Source organism: Vombatus ursinus, unplaced genomic scaffold (assembly GCF_900497805.2).
Source record: "Vombatus ursinus unplaced genomic scaffold, bare-nosed wombat genome assembly UNPS02014798.1, whole genome shotgun sequence".
In the NCBI taxonomy this organism is placed as follows: domain Eukaryota; kingdom Metazoa; phylum Chordata; class Mammalia; order Diprotodontia; family Vombatidae; genus Vombatus; species Vombatus ursinus.
The window spans coordinates 55,327,282-55,339,799 of record NW_020954576.1 but is presented as its reverse complement, the minus strand read 5'-3'; the positions used below and the strand labels follow the sequence as shown (position 1 = coordinate 55,339,799).

The 12,518-nt window shown below is 41.3% G+C and overlaps 1 protein-coding gene and 1 long non-coding RNA gene across 3 annotated transcripts in view; one reads left to right on the top strand and one right to left on the bottom strand.

Moving 5' to 3' along the window:
• The window catches only part of LOC114050078 (small conductance calcium-activated potassium channel protein 3-like), a 284,782-nt gene that overhangs the window by 54,308 nt on the left and 217,956 nt on the right, over positions 1–12,518 (bottom strand). The gene's annotated exons all lie outside the window — the stretch shown is intronic.
• LOC114050079 overlaps positions 1–12,518 on the top strand; it is a 121,633-nt gene that overhangs the window by 92,027 nt on the left and 17,088 nt on the right. For both annotated transcript variants that reach the window (XR_003569931.1, XR_003569932.1), the window contains exon 4: positions 9,125–9,316. This is a non-coding gene — a long non-coding RNA (uncharacterized LOC114050079). The remainder of the gene's footprint in view (positions 1–9,124; positions 9,317–12,518) is intronic.

Genomic DNA, 12,518 nt, shown 5'->3' with positions numbered 1-12,518 from the left:
AGTGGTTCCTTATTACCTCCAGCATAAAATATAAGGTCCTCTGTTTGGCATTTAGAGCTCTTTCTACTTTTCTGTTCTTCTTAAACATTGAGTCATTTGAGTCATTTTTCCCAGTTGTGTCCAACTCTTTGCAATATTCTTTGTTTTTTTTGTTTTGTTTTGTTTTGTTTTTTTGGCAAAGATGCTGGAGTGGTTTGCCATTTCCAACTCATTTTATAGATGAGGAAACTGAGGCAAGCAGGGTTAAGTGACTCATCCAGGATCACACAGATAGTAAGTGTCCAAGGCTGGATTTGACCTCAGGAAGATGAATCTTCCTAACCATATTTGTACATATTTTTTGGCTGATTGTCTTCTTCACTAGTTCATGAGCTCCTTGAGGGCAAGGAGAAAATCTTTTGGTTCCTTTTGTAACCTTAGTGCTTATTGACTGACTGACTGCCCTCACCACTCATTTGTGCCCTCCTGCCAAGATTGCTAGTTGCATCTTCACCTATCCTTGTCTCCCCATTAGATCCCTAATTAGATTGTAAGGTTCATGAAGACAAGGACTAAGGCTCACGAGTATTCCACCGCCTCCCCCAGCACTAAATCTGACACTTAGTCTTCCACCTCTCTCCCTTTGTTCAGGCTACCCCACAACATATGGAATGTATTCCCTCCCCATCACTGCCTCCTAGAATCCTCGACTTCCTTTAAAGCTGAGCTCAAGTGCCCACTTTTGTGGAAGTCTTCCCCGATTTCCCTAGTTCAAAGGATCACAGATCAGAGTTGGAAGAGATGTTAGACACTATTGAGTCCAATCTCATCTTTTGACAGATGAAGAAACTGAGTACCAGAGAAGTTAAGTGAGCTGCCCATGACTAGAAAGTGCCTGAGACAGGATTCAAACCTACGTCTTTCTAAATTCAGCTCTCTAGCCACAATGCCATGCTGCTACTAAAAAAAAAAATTAAGTGGAAAAAATTAAGAAGTAGTCACAAGATCATAAATCCAGAGTCTGAAGGGTCCTCAAAGGCCTAGTACAACCCTCTAAATTTTACAGATGAGGAAACTGAGGCCTAAGGTGGTAAAATGACTTGCCCAAGATCATACAGGTAATAAGCTTCACAGGCTGGATTTGAACCCAGGTCTCGATCTCCAGAGCCAGTGTCCTAGAACACTACTCTCCCAGTTGTTAGTGTTTTCACCCATAACAACAATAATAATAGCTAGCGTTTACATAAGGTTTGCCAAATGCTTTACAAATATTATCTCATTTGATCCTCACAACGACCCTAGGTGGTAGGTGCCATCATTATCCCCATTTTACAGATGAAGGAACTGAGCAGATCAAGGTTAAGTAGTTTGCCTAAAGTTACACAGCTAGTAAGTGTTTGAGACTGGATTTGAATTCAGGTCTTCCTGACTCCAGGCCCAATGTGTAATCTGCTTTATCACCTACCTGCCTTTGGGAGAGGAGGTGGGGTTGACTACATGAACTCCAAGTTTCTTTCCAGTTCCAAATCTATGATCTTATGCTGTCTCCTTGAATAATCTATATCCTGCATGGCCCCCCTGAATAATGTACATATACATGAATATACACGTATATACATATATACACATATGCATATACACATATTTGTATATATGTGTGTATATGTATGTATATATATATATGACTATTTTTATACATGCACAAGGAATATATTCCTTGAAAATGGGGAATGGTTTTCATTTATGCATAATTCCTAATGTTTAGCACAGTATGTTACATATAATACAGGCTTAAGAAATGCTTTTCAGTTGAATTGCATTGCATAGTAGTAGTAATCATTATTACTAGTGATAATAATAAAATTAGTAATAGTAATAATAATGCATATTTATGAAATACTGTAGAATTTTTAAATGCTTTTCTCACCACAACCCTATAAGATTGGTAGTACAAGAATATACCCATTTTATATAATAGGCAACTGAGATTCAGAGAATTAAAGTGACTCACCCATGCACACACAGCTAGTCAGTGCTGGAGCTCACATTTAAGTTTTACAGAACTTCCTAACAACCCTGGCAATGCAAACAATGTTAAAGATGAAGAAACAGAAACACGGAACGGTTAGGTTAATTACCAACGATCATGTAGTTAGTAGGTATCAAAGCTGGGGTTTGAACCCAGGCCCTCGGACACTAAGGCTAATGTTAATGTCTCAATCCCTTTCAATCTGGTTTCCAACTTCATCACTCAACTGAAACTGTTCTCTCCAGAGTTAACTATAATTGCCAAATTTGGGCAGCTAAGTGGTGTAGTGGATAGAGAGCCTGGGCCTTGAGTCAGGAAGACTCATCTTGGTGAGTTCAAATCTGGCCTTTGACACTTACTAGCTGTCTGACCCTGCGTAAGTCACTTAACCCTGTGTGCCTCAGTTTTATCAGTAAAATGATCTTGAGAAGAAAAATGGCAAACCACTAGTATCTTTGCCAAGAAAATCCCAAAGTGGGTCACGAAGAGTCAGACACAACTGAAAACGATTGAACAACAACAATAACAATAATCGTCAGTACATAGCATAGGGCCTGGCACATACTTAATAAAATGCCTGATTGATTTATTAGTGCCTCACTCCATTTACTTTACTTTCCTATATAGGTATACCATCGGTATACAAAGAGCATGAGCAGGCACAGTTTGGGGAAGCATTCCCACTGGCCCTCACAAAGAATATACACCCTCTCTATTTGTTCATCATAATATTTTTATTTTTTAAATATTTCCCAATTACACATAAAAATGTTTAACACTCATTTTTAAAAGTTTTGAGTTCCAAATTCTTTCCCTCTTTCATGCTCCTCCTCCTTCTTTGAGAAGGCAGACATTTTTGGGCAGCTAGGTGGCACAGTGGATAGAGCACCAGTCCTGAAGTCAAGAGGACCTGAGTTCAAATCCAGCCTCCAATCAAACACTTGTCATTAGCTGTGTGACCCTGGGTAAGTCACTTAACCCCAACTGCCTAAAAAAAAAAAAGGGAAAAAAAGAGAAGGCAGATAATTTGATATCAGTTATACATGTAAAGTCATGCAAAACATTATTTCCATATTAGCCATGTTGTAAAAGAAAACACAAATACAATAAAACTGTAAAAATAAAGTGGAAAAAAGTATGCTTCTATCTGTATTCATAGTTTGTCAGTTCTCTCTCTGGAGGTGGATAGCATCTTTCATCATGAGTCCTTCAGAATTGTTTTGGATCATTGTCTTGATCAGAGTAACCAAGTTTTTCAGGGTTGATCATCCTTACAATATTGTTGTCACTGTGTAGACTGTTCTCCTGGTTCTGCTCGTTGCACTTTGCATGATTATTCATTTAAGTCTTCCCAGGTTTTTCTGCAAGTATCCTGCTCATCATTTCTTAAAACACAATAGTATTTCATCACAATCATATATCACAACTTGTTCAGCCATTCCCTAATTGATGGACATCCCTTCAATTTCTAATTCTTTGCCACCACTAAAAGAGCTACTATAAATATTTTTGTACACATAGGTCCTTTTCCTTTTTTTTTAATCTCTTTGGGATACAGACCTAGTAGTGATATTGCTAGGTCAAAGGGTATGCACAATTTTATAGCCCTTTGGGTGAAGTTCCAAATTGGTCTCCAGAATGGTTTGACTAGTTCACAACTCTACCAGCAGTGTCCCAATTTTTTCACATCCCCTCCAGCATTTATCATTTTCCTTTTGTGTCATGTTAGCCAATTTGATGTGAGGTAGTATCTCAGAGTTGTTTTAATTTGTATTTCTCTAATTAGTAGTGATTTAGAGCATTTTTTCTTGTGACTATTAATAGCTTTGATTTCTTTTTCTGAAAACGGCCTGTTTATATCCTTTGACTTCATATGAACTGGGAAATAGCTCTTATTTTTATAAATTTCGCTCAGTTCCCTACATATTTGGGAAATGAGGCCTTTATCAGAGAAATTTTCTGTAAATTTTTCCCCCAGTTTCCTGTTTTCCTTCTAGTTTTGGCTGCATTAGTTTTGTTTGTGCAAATCACTATTTGTTTTTATACAACCAGCCCCCTTTCCAGGGGAAGGGCCGATGGGAATGCTCTCCCAGGGTATACCAGAACACTGAACCCATAGTCTATGCACTCCTTGTGCTATTAAGTGTTTCCCTTGATCATCAAGCTGTTTAACTCAACCTTGGATATTCAGCACCTTCCAGTTCTATCAAGCAACCTTATCTCCTCTCTGATTGGAGGGCTGAAAGTGAGCACTACACTCCAAGTCAAGCTTTCCTTTATAGAGAGCTGGGCCTGGAGTTTGTAGCTCACTCAAAGTGAGCTTTGGCCCACTGCTTGGTCTGAACTCTCTGGAACAAGATGCCCCATGCCAAGCAGCCCTGGCATCTTTCTCCCTGCCCCTCCCCAGTCCTGCCCACTTGTAGCTTCCTTTTGGTATTGTCTTCCTCTGTTTGATTGTAAGCTCCCTGAGGGTAGGGCCAGTCTTTCTTTTTCTTATTTCTATCCCTAGCACTTAGCATAGTGCGTGGCACATAGTAGGTGCTTCACAGATGTTTATTGAATTGAATGGATCACCCTTTCTGCAAGAGGCCTTTTTTGGTACTCCTACTTACCACTTCTAGGGCTTCCCCTCTGGGATTACTTTTCATTTATATTACATACATACATATATACACATGTACACATACATATATGTATGTATATATCTATATATATAATATATTGATCATACAATTTTTTTTGCATGTTGCCTCCACCACTGGGATGTAAGCACTTTGAGGCCAGGGACTGTGTTTTTACCTTTCTTTGTATCCTCAGCATTTAGCATAGTTCCTGGTATATAGTAAGCACTTAATAAATGCTTGTTGACCAACTGACTGAACACACACTTATTGAGGGCAAGGCCTGTTTCATTCTGGTCTTTGTATTTTCAATACCTAGCACAGTACCTGGCATATACTACAGCATTTGATAAATGCTTGCTGCTTGCTTGATTTTTCTATTTCTGTACTCTCCTCCCCAAATAGGCACTTAATATTTATTTGTTGATTGGGTCACTGATTGCAATGGGCTGCCAGAAGGGAGAGCAGGAAATGTAAGACAGAGAAACAGCAATTTTTCTCCACCACTCTTTGTATGCTGCTTTGCCCCATAACTGTCAAAGTTGGTTAGCTGCCAAAGATGGAAACTGAGACGGGGTTAGAAGAATAAAGTCTGAAATCCTGGGGAGGATGTATACAATCTGGGGTTAGCTACCAGCATAAATCAGCTCCAAAGCACACTTTCTGGCCATCTCCTCCTACTTATAATTGGGTCATCTTTCAAAAGTTCATCTGTGAGTCAATGGTTTGGAGCTTAGTATGCGTTTTCCCATAGGAACAATGTCACAAATGGTAGTTTTACCTCCCCCCTCCCCCCCAGCTCACAAAAGACTATTGAAGTCATAATGTAAATGAACTATAGTATTCTTAGTACTAGCCTGGGTTTTTAAAGCAGGGATTCATGGGGCCTAGAAGGAAGAAAAAGGAAGGGAGAGGAGAGAGAGTGAAAGGAGTTTCCTTTCCTTTTGTAAGGTGTAGGGAATGTCCTCACTGAAAGGCAGAGGCTATGCCAGGCCCACAATTTCATTGGCATATTAAGCAGCATCAGGATATTCTCTTCATGCTGGTGATCAGACCTGCCTGGTGGTAGAGACCAGCCTGGAGGGTGCACAGTAGAAATAGTGATTGAGTAATGTGAATGAGATAAAGGGAGAATAGAACATGATTGAGTGGAGTATGTGTGAGGAAGAAAGACTTTAGTTATGGTAGAGATTGAGGGAGTGTCTGGGAGGTGGAACACTAACAGTTTATGTGTAAGCCTCTATCTGGAAGAGTGTGGAAAGAGAAGCTACCAGAGCAAATGTAGGAGGCTAGCAAATTCCACCTTTGAATTAAGCCCTGTTGATTCAACACCATTTGCAGGATCTGTTTCCCAGTACCTTCCCACACAGTGATATCGGTTTTGGGGAGCAATGATGAGAGAGCCTGATCAGATTCTATATTTGTGAATGACACATTTCTGAGCTCCTCATCATCTCCGCAGAGGGAAAAATAGAAAGAGGCAAAGGGGGTGAGAGGAGAGATGGAAAAATGCAGCAATGGACGGGAGGGTTGGCCATAAGAGAAAGCTGGGCAATAGTGTAAACCAGGGGTGGGGAACCTGCAGCCTCGAGGCAGGTTCTTTGAAGTTTGGATTCAGTCAAAGGGATTCACTTGAGGACCTAGAGGGCCACATGTGGCCACTCCTGATGTAAACACTGCCATAGCTAGGAATCCCATTACCAGGGTAAATTCAGCTGGGGAAGGGGATAGACATAACCCTAGACAGTTCAGCTTATGGCCCTATGAGAGTTGGGGGAAAGTTCAACCATAGGTCAAGTCTTAGAGGGAGAGTGAGTTGCTAGTATTCCCCTCTGACATCTGCTGGCCTGTAACACTGATCCTTTGAGCTTTCCCTGGGCTCATCTTCCCCACCCCCAACCTCTGTTACTGTACAGGCTGAATGAGGAGTGAAAGGTCCAGGAACAGGGATGAAATCCTCCCTCAGGGGAGGAAGCTCAGGTCCCTAAACATCAGTCTCTAGTGGCAATGCCACATCCTGATTATGGCTCTGAATATGAATGTCAGTGAATGGTAAGAGTAGGCTTGCTATAGGAAGCCTTGATGTCACATTTTAAATAATCAGAGTTTCAGGCAGCCATTTGTCTTCCTTTCTGTGACCCTCTTTAAAGTCTTCTAAGACCCTCTTCCATATTTTCTCTTAAGGCATCAATGTCCAGATAGCAGAGTAACATGAGACTTATCATGTGATGTAGATCTTGCTTTCCATTTGCCACTAATTACTCTCATATCCGGACTCTGGATCCATTGTTTGCCCCTCTTCCTCCCAAACCCCAACCTCGAACTTTTTTTTTTCCTTCTCCTATGTACAGTCTACTGGAAGCTTGGAATTGTGTCAATCAGATATCCACATCAGAGAAGGGACTTGTCATCACAGAAAGATGGTATCATTTTGTGGAAGGGAACTGGACCTTAGAGTCCAGTTGACACATGGCCTCAGAGCTCAGATTACCATCAGAATATGCCATACTCTGCCAGCCCCCATTGCTAATCTTCCTATGCTTCCCCAAACCCAAATACAAACCTTCTAAGTACTTCCTGTCTATATCCTGTTTGCATATAGCTTTTTGCATATTGTCTCCCCCATTAGACTGAGCTCCTTGAGAGCAGGGACTGGTTTTGTGTGTGTGTTGTTTTGTTTTTTGCCTTTTTTTATATCTCTAGCACTGAGTATATTGCCTGGCACATAGTAGGTGTTTCATAAAATGCTTCTTGACTTGACTTCTGTTCTTGTTGTTGAGTTGTTTCAGTCATGTCTGACTGACTCTTCATGACCTATTTGTTTTTTTGTTTGTTTTTTGGCACAGCAATCAGGGTTAAGTGACTTGCCCAGAGTCACTCAGCTAGTAAGTGTCAAGTGTCTGAGGCTGGATTTGAACTCAGGTCTCCCTGACTCCAGGGCTGTGCCATCTAGTTGCACCCCACCCCCATTTGGGGTTTTCTTGGCAAAGATACTGGAGTTGTTTGCCATTTCCTTCTCCTGAGGGGTGACTTGCCCAAGATCATACAGCTAGTTAGTGCCAGATTTTAACTCAAGAAGATGAGTCTTCCTGACTTTAATCTCCAAATTCTACCCACTGTGCTACCTAGCTGCCCCCTGGCATCTACTCTATGGGCTCCTAAATAACTGGGTATTATCCCAGCCACCCCCTCACCATATTTCTGTAATCAGTCCCTCTTACCCACACAAGTACATGGACTCAATTTCACTGTTACACACTTTCTCACTCACACAAGTCTTCTTTGCTTATTCAAATGCTTCTCAGCAGCGCTAGATCATGATCAGCAATAGCAAAACTTTCAGTCTCTTTGCATTTTCTAACAGGGGAAGGGAGTCATTAATGATTTCGGACAGCTGTATGGACACTGCATCTTCCTGTACAGCTGTCTGCCTTCCTTCCCTCTGGGTTCTTAATCCTAATATCCTGCTTTCTTAATACTCCCTACCCTTGTCCCTGCAGAACCCCATTCCAAAATTACATACCTATATTTCCCGCGCCCCACCTCCCAAAAAAATGACCATTCCTCACAGCCAGTCTCAGATGTGGTAGGAAGAAAGCAATCCAATTGGCTTAATTCTCACTAAATTGTAAATGATCAAGAAGTAACTCTTGAACCCTGCCAGAAATATTTGAGCATTATTCCAAATGAATTTGTCATTAGTGAATTTTGGGGAATACAACAAAAGGAACTGAAAAGATTCATGCAACTTGGAGGGGGATTATTTTGGAGGCAGGAAGGTTACCACTGGGGCAGGTCAGCTTCACTTGGAAGTTTGCCCCCTGGGAGTCACTCAGTTCCCTTAAAGTTGTTTCTGCTTTTCACAACTACTACCCTTCCTTTACTTCTGAATTCATACCTCTTTCACATCAGAAGCAGCACATCCTCCTATAGGGAGCAGGGGGAGTTAGCTAGCCAGCTGCATGGGTCATTTGTAAGTCAGGTGTTGTAAGTTGGGAGACCACCTGGATGTTAAATACCTGCTTAATCACTACTAGTAAGATGAATGTCTCTGAGTCCCGAGGGAACTGGATGTTCTCCAGGACACATTAGGAAAGCCTGACAGTTGTTAAAGAGGAGAAAATGGCATCAACTCCCCATGTTTTTGTTCCCCTTCCTGCCTCCTCCGACTGGCTGGGAGGTCTTCAATTCAGTTTAGTCTTTTATTTCTGCCTCAGGGGTGCAAATCACTGCACCAGGGCACCTGATTCCAGCTTTATGCAGAGAATGGGGTGAAATCTGCACTTCTTAAAGGTAGCAGAAGGCTTAATTGAGGAATATTTGAGAAATCCTTTGGATCATGGGAGTGGGAGGGAAGCATGAGGGCTGTTGACATTCAAAGTCATCTGGGAAAGAATGGCACAGAGAAGGAATGGTACCCCCAGCTGCTGCTTCTGTTGATTGGTGAATTCACTTCAGTTTTTTAAAAAAGTTCTTTCTTCTCTTAAAAATACAGTTTCCCCAACAAAGACCTTCCCGAAAATAGAAAGTAAACGGATTTGGAGGCTTCATAAGTAAATGAATATTCATAGGAAGATGTATACAGAAAAGAAAATCCCTGGGCCGGATCAGACTCATGGCTGCCTTGCTGTTCTTCCCAAGTTGGTTCTGGAATTCAGAGGGAAATAAGAATATTTCCCTCTCCCAGGTAATTCGAGGTAACAGCCTTGGATCTTTCCAAAGCAAGTCTTTAGCTAGTCCTTTATTTCCAGCACTGAGAGCTGACAGTATCAGCATTGCAGGCTGTCACATTCTTTTTCAAAAAGGGAAAAACATCTCCTCTTTGGGAGATGAGAGTGTTGCAACTTGCCTTGAACTCAACAATTATTTTCTTCCAGTGATTATCGGGGATTTGTGTGTGCGTGTGTATGGATGTGTGGGTGCATGTGTGGAGAGGGGCGTTATGCTTGTTTTATTAGGCCTTCCATAGTTAGAGGTTTGTAAGTCACCTTCAGTGCCTTCAAGGACTGCGGCAATGATGATTGTGTGGTCAGACGTGCATGAAGGAGGTACCCTCTAAGGACCATAGTGGGGTAGGGGTAAGTATGAAGTACTCTTAGCTTGTGCTTTGCTCTTCTTTCCTGGGCCTTTTTAAGTGTCTTGAGCAAGCCTGAGATGTCAGTGGAGAATTTTATGTCCATGTTCTCTCTCTCTTTGATGGCATTCAGCTGCTGTGGCTACTGCAGTCCACCCCTCCCTCCAAGATAGGTTACTGTCAACCTCTTCATGGAGTTCCCAAAGAAAACAACAGCTGGCTCATCTGGCAAGACCTTCTGAACCAGTGTCTTCATTCATAATGTTTCCACTTCTTCTCCCCTCCCCTAATATTTCCATATTTCCTGATCTGGAAATTCTAATAAAATGCCTGGACATAGAGAAAACCAACATGTTGAAAAAGGAACATTTCCTCACAGTTTCTTCTTTTTTTTCCCCTCCCCTTTGTGAGTCTTGGCCATATCTATCGTTAGTAGAGAGGAAAGCTTTGGGTCAATGAAAGGTCAGGTTCTTCAGTCCTACCTTTGGTCAATAATGTGAGTACCTACCGTGGCAGGAACAAATACGGCACTCTTCCCTCTCTCCAAAAAGCTGATTATGTGATTGAGACGATCAGAGAAACAAAGATGACATGGTTTTTAAGATGCTAAAAATGTCGCATACCCACACATCGCCATTTTATTCCCACTAATGCTCTTCTCTAGGAAGCTGTTAGAATTCTCATTGAAACTATCATACCCAGAATGGCAGAGACTCATTCCCTGAAGATTGGCTACCAAAGGCTGATATTTTTCTCCCTTTTTTTTTGGTGTCAGCAATTCATGAAGGCTGTCTCCTAAGATACTTAGGAGTTGCAATCTTTGCTGGTGAGGGGAGTGCCCATATTGCTAAAAGCACAGATATTTTGAAGTCCTGACAGGGAAAAAGACAGAATTATATAAATATTCTAGAGGCCTACAGTGCCTTGCACTGGAGTTCACTGCCACTTTCCCTTTCTTCCTCATCTCTCTCTCTCTCCCTCTCTCTCTCCCTCCCCTTTTACTTTCCATTTTTGGCTTCTCTCTATTCTTCCCTCCTCCCTACTTTTTTTTATATTTTGTTTTTAAAGCACTCCTTTATACTTAATACCTTCCTTTTTTTCTTCTTTGAACTTCTATTTTCTCCCATTCTCCTTTTCCTTCATTTTCTCTATGTGGTCATTCTATTGAGTGCCCTTTTCTTCTTCTTCCCTCCCTCCTCCTTTTGTTCTCTTGAATCTCTGAAAATTTCTCCTGCTTCCCTCTCCTCCTCTGGTAATTCTTCTCAATCAATAGCAAGGAGAAGCAGCATTGTGTAGTAGAAGAAGCACTAAATTTGGAGTCATGAAACTACAGGATTATAGATTTAGAGCTGGAAGAGATCTCAGAAGTCAGCTAGTCTAGCCCTCTCACTTACAAACAATAATAATAATAATAATAATTAATGGCATTTAGATAGTACTTTAAGGTCTGCAAAGTGCTTTATATATGCTAATTCACCTGAAATTCATAATAACCTTTTGAGGTTGATGTTATCATTATTCCCATCTTACTGAGGCATAGAGAGATAAAATGACTTGCCCAGGGTCACACAGCAAGGGAGTGTCTGAGGCAGGATTTGAACTTGGGTCTTCCTAACTCTAAGTTCTACATCCTATACATTTCACTACATGGTTGCCTAAGATAAGAGGAGACTCCAGAAGAGTCACTCATTCAGGTAGTAGTATTAGAGTCAGGATTTGAACCCAGGTCCTCTGTCTCCAAATCCAGTGCACTTAACATTGCTGCCATAATCCAATTTTAATCTGTCTTCCCATCTTATCTCCTATTCATCTTATTTATATACCCTAGGTTCTAGCCAATGTGAGAAGGAGGAAGAAGAGGCGGAGGTAGAAAAAAAGGAAGAGGAGGAAGTGTAGAAATGATACTGCATTCTCATTTATAAACAAACCCCACTGTTGAAAGCAATTTCATTCTCTCAACCAGCCAGAGTTCAAGGGCAAAAGGAGCCAACAATGTCTTGATCTCTTAGAGCTTGGAAATGCTCAGTCTTATCAGTCATCAGTGAAGCTGGTTTAAAAGACCAAGATCTGAACCCAAGCCTTTTGACTTGACCCCTATATGTCACCAGGCAAGTTAGTTAGTTTGTCTGGGTCCTAGACTAAGTGTTGTCTAAGGTCTCTTCCAGGGCTAAATCTCATGATCCTTGGAACAAGTATTAGCTGAGTTCTTAATCTGTATCAGGATCTGTGGAATACAGAGAACAAAGCACCCCAGTGACCTGCCATCTTACATTCTCCCAGGTAGGAAAGAAGTGTCTCTGTCTTCAGATCCATCTATCTTAGCTTTCCCCATGTGTTCATGGATTACCTATCATGCTTTTCTTTTCTTGCCTTGCTTCTCTGGCCCCTAGCCTAGGTGGAGGCAAAGAAGCTTGATGTTTTTTTTCTTTTCAAAGAGGGAGATGGTGATGACAAGCATCAGGATTTGGAGAACGACTTCTCTCATGACAATTTCACAGAATGGAATTTCAGCAGCCATCTAGTTCAACCCATATACCAGAAGAATGCCCATTATAACATACCCAACAAGGATACCTCTAGCCACTTCTTGAAGACCTACAAGGAGAGAGTGTCCAGACACTCGGTTTGTTCCACTTTGGGATAGCTCTAATTGTTAGGATTTTTTTCTGACATTAAGCCTGAAATGGCCTTTTTGACTTTCAACCATCCATTAGAATGTAAGCTCCTTATGAATAAGAGTTTCTTAATTTATTGCATTTGTATCCCTAGTACCTGGGCAGCCAGGTGGCACAGTGAATAGAGCACTAGTCCTGGA